Source organism: Poromitra crassiceps (genome assembly GCF_964638095.1).
Source record: "Poromitra crassiceps genome assembly, chromosome: 1".
In the NCBI taxonomy this organism is placed as follows: Eukaryota; Metazoa; Chordata; class Actinopteri; order Beryciformes; family Melamphaidae; genus Poromitra; species Poromitra crassiceps.
Genome location: NC_139623.1, coordinates 53,475,942 through 53,485,091, shown reverse-complemented (window position 1 = coordinate 53,485,091; position 9,150 = coordinate 53,475,942).

Below are 9,150 nucleotides of genomic sequence, written 5' to 3'. Positions count from 1 at the left end.
GCCCTACTGTATGTTCCCACAACCCGGACAGTGCTTGGGGAATATAGGGCTGGGGGTACATAGGGCTGTGGGAATATAGACATGCTCCCAAAACCATCCATTACACCTGGGGGCGTCAATGGCAATGGCATGGGCGCAGCCACCCGCTCCGCCCCGTGACGACACGTCACGCCCATATTGCTGCCATATTGTCACTCAAAGCGTCCAGCAGCCCACTGTTCTGAAGAAGCAGCGAGGCTAGATGTGTAAGATTCCTCGTTCTCACTCGTAAAACCTGGGTTGTAGGACAACCCCAACGTTTTACTTCGTTTCGAACTTCGGAATCTCACACTATGCCAATTATCCAACCAACCTCGCTGCAAGGAAGCACCTCGTGCGACCCTGAGACCCGAGGCAGGCAACGGAGCACATGGCCTCAGTCCATGGCAACCGTGGCTGACATGGCAACATGGCTGACAACACAGCGTGCGCAATTGAGGGCGCGCTGGCCACATCAAGGCTATAGAACCTAACAAACGTGTGGTGGGTAGACCATGAGGCAGCCGCACACATGTCTTCCACTGACAGACCACGCAACAACGCCCAGGACGTCACAACACCTCGCGTGGAGTGGGCCTTAATACCCTCCGGGGGAGCCTTCCCTGCGGCAGAGTATGCCAAAGCATAGAATAGAATAGAATAGAATCAGGGCCGTAACCAGGGTTCCGAAATAGGGGAGGTCCAGCAAGGGGAGGCGGATTCGGCGCCGCCGCCAAAAAAAAATTGAGTTTTCCCCCCCCTTTTTTTAGCCATATTTAGAGTAATATATCATTTTAAATCAACATTAGGATTATACTGTTGTGATGTCATTATTCAGTATATTCTCTTTCATGTCACCACCTGCTCAGCTCTCCTGTCAACATAATTGTAACTAACAAACACAAACTGTTTTAGCCAAATTCATATCAAAATGACACCTACAAACACAGGTACACAACCCAAGCCGTACACAACACACAAAGTCATCATCGATAATGAAAAAAACATACAGAGGGACATTTATTTATTCCTGATAGGAACGATTGAAAAATAAAATAAAATATATTATGTTGTTTTTAACTTTACACCACCTCTTTTTGTTACTTAATGGGTCATGAAACTGAAACCATGCATATAGCCACCTGCATACCTGACTTCGGGAGCTTGGCAATTGGCATCATGCATGATTAGCCAGTAGCATCCCAACGTGTCACACAGGTAACATTACTTAACACATTGAGTGCCAGCCGTTTTTTCAATGCTGTAGGTAAGTTGTGCCAGTTTTTTTTTTGAGGATTCTGGCTCATTTTACAAGAGCCGAGCATTCTTTTCTGTTAAGACTTCGTGAACACCAATCATCTAAAAAGAACTAATAGAATGTGTGCTTTCTCTGTCTAAAAGAGTTCGTTTGTAGAGTTAGTAGTTATGTAGATATTAGCCGTTGAGTACAGCATGGTTTCAGAGATTTTCAGAGAGTTTTGAGATAAATGGATTTTTAGAACCACCTCACGTGCCTGTGATTATGGGTGCCCTTGGGCAAGTCTGTATACTGTTTTGTGTGTGTGTGTGTGTGTGTGTGTGTGTGTGTGTGTGTGTGTGTGTGTGTGTGTGTGTGTGTGTGTGTGTGTCTCCAAACTCCTCCCTCCGTAGGTGTGGCTTTGCAGTGTTTTGTCACAGGCGAGTTTCTGTTGCCTCACAGATCCTAAAAAAAGAGAAGGGAATCGCAGGAGCGGGGAAGAGGAGAGGAGAGGCGAGGGGGGGGGGGGTTAGACACGGGAGAGAAATTCCTTCGCGATCCCCTTCTTCCAATCTTGAGGCAGCCTACTCCGCTCTGCTGCTGCTGCTGCTGCTGCTGCTCCTCTGGGCTGCTGCTGCTGGCGGCTCTCGGGCAGTCTGGCTTACTGTAAAACGGGCTCGTTCGTTTCTTGAGGTGTCGGCTGAGAGCTTTGAAGAAGCTTTTGCGATTCTGGTCTTATTTATGCGCAAAGGTACTCGAGTGTGTGTGTGTGCGCGCGCGCGCGTGTGTGTGTGTGTGTGTGTGTGTGTGTGAAATCGAAAGAGTTTTCGCCCAGCTATTTCCTTGAAAATTAGAATGGCTTTCTCCAGCGGACCCGTGGCTGTTTTTTGCTCGGCTTTCTCTCTGTCTGGAGAGAACTGTCGCCACTTAGTGGTCGGTAAAATAGATTATACACATTCTCTTCCTCCAATAGTGGTATAGAAGACGTAAAAGGGGTTGATTGATGTCCCACCGTCAAAAAAAAAAATGTTTATGTAAGACGAGATATCTCGTCTTTGGCACTCAACGGTTGGATTATGTAAGACGAGATATCTCGTCCTTGGCACTCAACGTGTTAAGAGACAGACTAGACACTTACTTTCTTGGTTGTTGCTAAAAAATCTGTCAGTGTCACTCACTGTCTGTCGTTCACTCGCTCACTGTCTCGCAGCTCGCTCACCTTCAATTATCTCGCCAGGCAGACGGACAGTCATCACTCACCACCATGCTGCTGCTCTCTCGGAATCAAGTTACCGCGGACGCGGCGTCAGATGACTTCCTGCCTGACCTGCCTTTCGTTTCAAAATAAAAGCGATCCCGTGTTTTTCATGCTTTTCCATGCAGATTGTTTTATTTTTTTCTCTGAAATATTAGGGGAGGTCCGGACCTCCCCGTCCTCATAGCTAGTTACGGCCATGAATAGAATAGCCTTTATAGTCATTGCACAGTTCCCCATACAACGAAATTAAGAGTGCTTCAGCTGACAGTGCATTAAAATCAGACGGGGAAAAAACATTAAAAACAATTAAGAAAAAAACATTAAGAACAGATAAGGACGACACATGACACCTAGACGGGGGGCAAAAAAAACAGAAACACAAAACAATAATCAAATACAAATGAAATACTGCTGAGGTAGTAAAAAGAATATTGCACGTTTTGATATATTGCACAAGTTCATGTATTGCACTGAGTGAGAGTTAACAGCTGCTTGTTGTTTAGAGTCCGGACGGCCCATGGAAAAAAACTGTTTTTTAGTCTGTTTGTGCGGCTCTTGATGCTCCTGTACCTCCTGCCCGAGGTCAGCAGGCTGAGCAGGTGATGACCAGGGTGGAGGTGGTCGCGGATGATCCGCTCTGCCCTGGAGAGACAGCGGGAGCTGGCTATGTCATCTAGGGAGGGGAGAGGACAGCCAGTTATCCTCTCGGCTGTCCTGATCACCCTCTGTAGCCTCTTCCTGTCAGCTGTGGTGGAGCCAGCGTACAGTACCACACTGTGATGGCATACGCCAGTACGCTTTCGATGGTGGAGCGGTAGAAGGTTACCAACAGCTTCTCAGCCAGATTGTTCCGTCTGAGTACTCTCAGGAAGTGGAGTCGCTACTGTGCCTTCTTTACCACCGCTGCAGAGTTGACTGACCAGGCGAGGTCCTTAGAGATGTGTGCCCCCAGGAACTTAAAATGGGGGACCCTCTCCACACAGTACGCATTGATGTAGAGTGGGGCAGACTTATTCTTCCTGTAGTCAATGACCACCTCAAACAGTTCGCCTTTTTTATGTTTGAGTTTACGTATTTTCCTTTTGATGAAGTCTATTAGACTGTTATGTTTACTGTTTTTTTCACTTTATGTATTGTTTTAACTGTTTGAAATAAATCGTTTCAATCAATCAATCAATCAAAAACCTCCTTGGTTTTCTTGGTGTTGAGGGAGAGATTGTTCCTGGCACACCACTCCACCAGCCGCTGCACCTCGTCCCTGTACGCCGTCTCATCATTATTCGTTATGAGCCCCACCAGGGTGGTGTCGTCCGCGAATTTGATGATGGTGTTGGTGGGGTGGGGTGTTGGTGGGGTGGGTGGGAGTGCAGTCATGGGTGTAGATGCCATACAGGAGCGGGCTCAACACGCGGCCCTGTGGGGAGCCAGTGCTGAGCGTCAGGGTGGAGGAGCTGTGTGTCCCGATTTTAACAGATTGTGGGCAGTTTGTGAGGAAGTCTTTGATCCAGGCACAGGTGGATGAGGGGAAGTCCAGGGCAACCAGCTTGTCCACTAGGATGTCAGGAAGGATGGTGTTGAATGCCGAGCTGTAGTCGACCAAGAGCATCCTGACGGAGGAGCCTGAATGTTCCAAGTGGCTCAGAGCAGTGTGGAGAGCTAAAGAGAGTGGCTCACAGCAGTGTGGAGAGCTAAGGAGAGTGGCTCAGAGCAGTGTGGAGAGCTATGGAGAGTGGCTCACAGCAGTGTGGAGAGCTAAGGAGAGTGGCTCAGAGTAGTGTGGAGAGCTATGGAGAGCAGTGTGGAGAGCTATGGAGAGTGGCTCAGAGCAGTGTGGAGAGCTAAAGAGAGTGGCTCACAGCAGTGTGGAGAGCTAAGGAGAGTGGCTCAGAGCAGTGTGGAGAGCTATGGAGAGTGGCTCACAGCAGTGTGGAGAGCTAAGGAGAGTGGCTCAGAGCAGTGTGGAGAGCTATGGAGAGCAGTGTGGAGAGCTATGGAGAGTGGCTCAGAGCAGTGTGGAGAGCTAAAGAGAGTGGCTCACAGCAGTGTGGAGAGCTAAGGAGAGTGGCTCAGAGCAGTGTGGAGAGCTATGGAGAGTGGCTCACAGCAGTGTGGAGAGCTAAGGAGAGTGGCTCAGAGCAGTGTGGAGAGCTATGGAGAGTGGCTCAGAGCAGTGTGGAGAGCTAAGGAGAGTGGCTCAGAGCAGTGTGGAGAGCTATGGAGAGTGGCTCAGAGCAGTGTGGAAAGCTAAGGAGAGTGGCTCAGAGTAGTGTGGAGAGCTAAGGAGAGTGGCTCAGAGCAGTGTGGAGAGCTAAGGAGAGTGCCTCAGAGCAGTGTGGAGAGCTAAGGAGAGTGCCTCAGAGCAGTGTGGAGAGCTATGGAGGGGGGAGCAGGGGGGAGGCACTCCTTGATGTGGGCTAACATCAGTCTCTCAAAACATTTAGTCACCACAGGTGTAAGTGCGATGGGCCTGTAGTCATTGAGACTCGTAATGGTATTGCTTTTAGGGACCGGGATTATAGTGGCCGTCTTGAGGCAGGGTGGGACAGAGGCCTGTGCGAGGGACAGATTGAAGATCTTGGTAAAGACCCCCGAGAGCTCGTTGGCACATGCCTTGATGACACTGGCGGGAATCCCATCCGGCCCTGCAGCCTTCCTGGTGTTCACAGACCTGAACACGCGTCTCAGAGACCTGAACATGCGTCTCACAGACCTGAACACGCATCTCACAGACCTGAACACGCGTCTCACAGACCTGAACACGCATCTCACAGACCTGAACACGCGTCTCACAGACCTGAACACGCATCTCACAGACCTGAACACGCGTCTCACAGACCTGAACACGCATCTCACAGACCTGAACACGCGTCTCAGAGACCTGAACACTCGTCTCACAGACCTGAACACGCGTCTCAGAGACCTGAACACTCGTCTCACAGACCTGAACACACGTCTCACAGACCTGAACACGCGTCTCAGAGACCTGAACACTCGTCTCACAGACCTGAACACGCGTCTCACAGACCTGAACACGCGTCTCAGAGACCTGAACACGCGTCTCAGAGACCTGAACACTCGTCTCACAGACCTGAACACGCGTCTCACAGACCTGAACACGCGTCTCACAGACCTGAACACGCGTCTCACTTGATGTTCCTGTAGGGTGAGTGGGTTCGTGGTCTGAGTGAGCTAGCAGGTGCTCCCGTTCAGGGACCAAACTGCCAAATTCCATCTGGAAGGGGTGGGGTGGAGTATTTCGCCCTTTGCTTGCGACAGTGTGTGTGTGTGTGTGTGTGTGTGTGTGTGTGTGTGTGTGTGTGTGTGTGTGTGTGTGTGTGTGTGTGTGTGTGTGTGTGTGTCATGCTCACATATAAGGCCCGTGCCGTCTTTCTGTTCTGTCTTTTCATAAAGTTTTTACTGCAGGTCTGTCTGCAGGGCAGCTGGGTCATGCTTTATGATGTCACATGACAGGCGCCAACCCCGTCAGTTGTGGAACACCGTCAGCATGTTCACAAAACACTGATTCACACACTGTCTCTGAATCCAATGAAAACAGAGACTTATTTCGCGTTCAGGGATTATTGCTATAGGGGTGGGAATCACAACTTTTGTCATGATACAATAATCATATTGATTCTTTGGACAATATTTATATGATATACAATATTTGCTGATATCACAAAGTCTGTCTGCATGATACGATTTTGATTCAATTCAATTCAGGGGCCTGGGTGCTCGGAGTAAGTAGGGCCTACCTACAGTATTATGGGCAAAAATGGCTAATGAATGGCCAAAATGACTCAAGACAGGTTCAGCACAATTAGTCCAGTAAAAATGTAACTTGACCTCACACTAATTGCAACAAAACCAAACTCAACTGATTTTGTATCCTCAATATGTCCTCAATGAAGGAAAAAAAGTGTTAAGGAAATGTATGAAGGGAAAATTTTGAAAATGACCTATATGATGCTACCAAAAACGTTTTTTTATTTATTTTTTAACATTTGTTTTTATTTTATTTTTTATTTTTTTTATTTTCTCCTTGAAGCAAAAAACACATACAGGATATAAGTGATGAGATTTATGGCACATTAAAAAAAAAAAAAAAAAGGCTTCCATAGGCTTCCATAGGCTACCATCATATTTAGGTCATTTTCAAAACTTTCCCTTCATACATTTCCTTAACACTTTTTTCCCTTCATTGAGGACATATTGAGGATACAAAATCAGTTGAGTTTGGTTTTGTTGCAATTAGTGTGAGGTTGACCCACATATTTGCGTAAAATGCCTGGACTAAATGGCGAGCTCCAGGTCCCACAGGTGCTTCAGAGTGGAGCAGCACACAGGTGAGAGGAGTTGTAATCAGGGAAGTGGACTATGGCTACGTTCACACAGCCATCCTTAGTACTTGAATCTAATCTTTCCCCCCTTAAGTGACTCAGGTCACTCTTTTTCATGACTGTGTGAACAGTACAAGTCACATTGAAAGTGACTTTTTTAAAGACGACCTGGGCTACTTTCAAATGTGGTAAAACATCAGATTCGAATCTGATGTTTTTGAAAGTGACTCCAGTGTGAACAGACATCTGGCCCATATCTGACTTAATGCTTCAATGTGACTTCTTCTTCTTATTCTGTTGAGTTTTATGGCAGTTGGCATCCTTAAATGGTGCATTACTGCCACCTACTGTATTGCTAAAACTATTGTGCAAATACAATATCAATAAAAAGTGTCCACCCAAAATGCGCCCATTCACCCCAATATCCATACTGTGGCCCAGACCAGTCATCTAGGCCAAAGCGAACGCTTCATTCAGCGTTTTCGTCAAGTCATCTCCCGAAATGTCTTCAATATCAAAAGATTTCCTGGCAGAGTCCACCACTTCAATGTGACTTTTACGTCATTCCAGAGCGACATTCGTCACTATTCTGCGCTGGCGGGAGGAGGAAGGGGGAGGACCAACACGCGGGCATTGAAATTAAACCGTGAACAACAGATGAAACAACATTCAGCTACCGCCATGTTTACTGCTGTCTTCTTCCGGGTTTACGTAGAACAGCAGTGTGCTGCGTGTGGCGTTATTGTTGTTCTTCTGCGCATGCGGGTCACTTCATGTCCGTGATCTGTTCACACTGGAGTCGGATATGGGCCACTTTTAAAAAGTCTGTGTGAACAGCCACACAAAAAAATCTGATTCAAGCACTAAGTCAGATTCAAGCACTAAGGGTGGCTATGTGAACGTAGCCTATGAAACCCCTCATGGGGAGCGAGAGGAGAGGCTGCATGTCGACCCTGTGAGCGAGACCTGACTCAATGGCCAGTCACATATGGGGATGATGGGTATTCCACTAGTTTAATAAACTTGCCCTGGAAATCATCCAAAATGCCCTATTTCACAAGGGCAAAAAAAAGAAGAAGAATTTCTTGCCATGGACCATCACACTTGACATTGAGTGATGATCACAGACGATGATGGTAAAGTCGGTACTAGGAGAGACTGCAATAATATGTGCTCTGACCAGATTTCTCTCCTACAGTTGATAGAGATGAAAAAACTCTTCTGAAATGGCCTTCCCAGGACAAAATCTTTATTAAAGTAAAAGTAAAGTTGATCTAGTTGGGACATGAAAAACCCATTTGCAAACCTGGTGTAGAGAATATATACAATCAATGAACTGGGTTCGGTGTCATTAGTTACGCCAGTGAGCTGAATGACTTCAGACCTGTGGCCCTAACATCACGTGATGAAGACCATGGAGCGGCTGGTCATTCATCTTCTCAGACCACAGGTCAGTCACGCTCAGGAGCCTCTTCAGTTCAGCTACCAGGAGCAGCTGGGAGTGGACGATGCTGTCACCTACATGCTGCACCGGGTGGCTAGTACCCACCTTGACACCACGGGCAGTGCTGTGAGGATTAACACCATCCAGCCCCGCCTGCTGAGAGACAAGCTGGAAGAGCTGCAGGTCGACACCCCCCTGGTAACCTGGATTACTGACTACCTAACCGAAAGACCACAGTACAAGACTGCTGGACTATGTCTCCGAGATGGTGGTGAGTAGTACGGGGGCCCCACAGGGGACCGTTCTTGCTCCTGTCCTGTTCCAATTTACACTGCAGATTTTCAGCACAACACCGAGTCATGCCACATACAGAAATACTCGGATGACATCGCCATTGTGGGGTGTATCAGGGAGGGCAGGAGGAGGAGTACAGGGGCCTGGTCGAGGACTTTGTCGGTTGGTGTAAGAGGAACCACCTCCAACTGAACACCTCCAAGACCAAGGAGATGGTGGTGGACTTTACGAAGCATGGGACTCTGGTGCGGCCGGTCTCGATTGAGGGGGTGGATGTGGAGGTGGTTCGCTCTTACAAGTACCTTGGAGTACACCTGGATGACAAACTGGACTGGTCACTGAACATCGAGGCACTCTATAAGAAGGGCCAGAGCCGGCTCTACCTCTTACGGAGGCTCAGGTCCTTCAATGTCTGCAGGAAAATGCTGCAGATGTTCTGCCAGTCCGTGGTGGCCAGCGTCTTCTTCTATGCTGTGGTGTGCTGGGTAGGCAGCATTAAACAGAAGGATGCAAGGCAGCTGCACAAGCTGGTTAAGAAGGCTGGCTCCGTGGTCGGTAT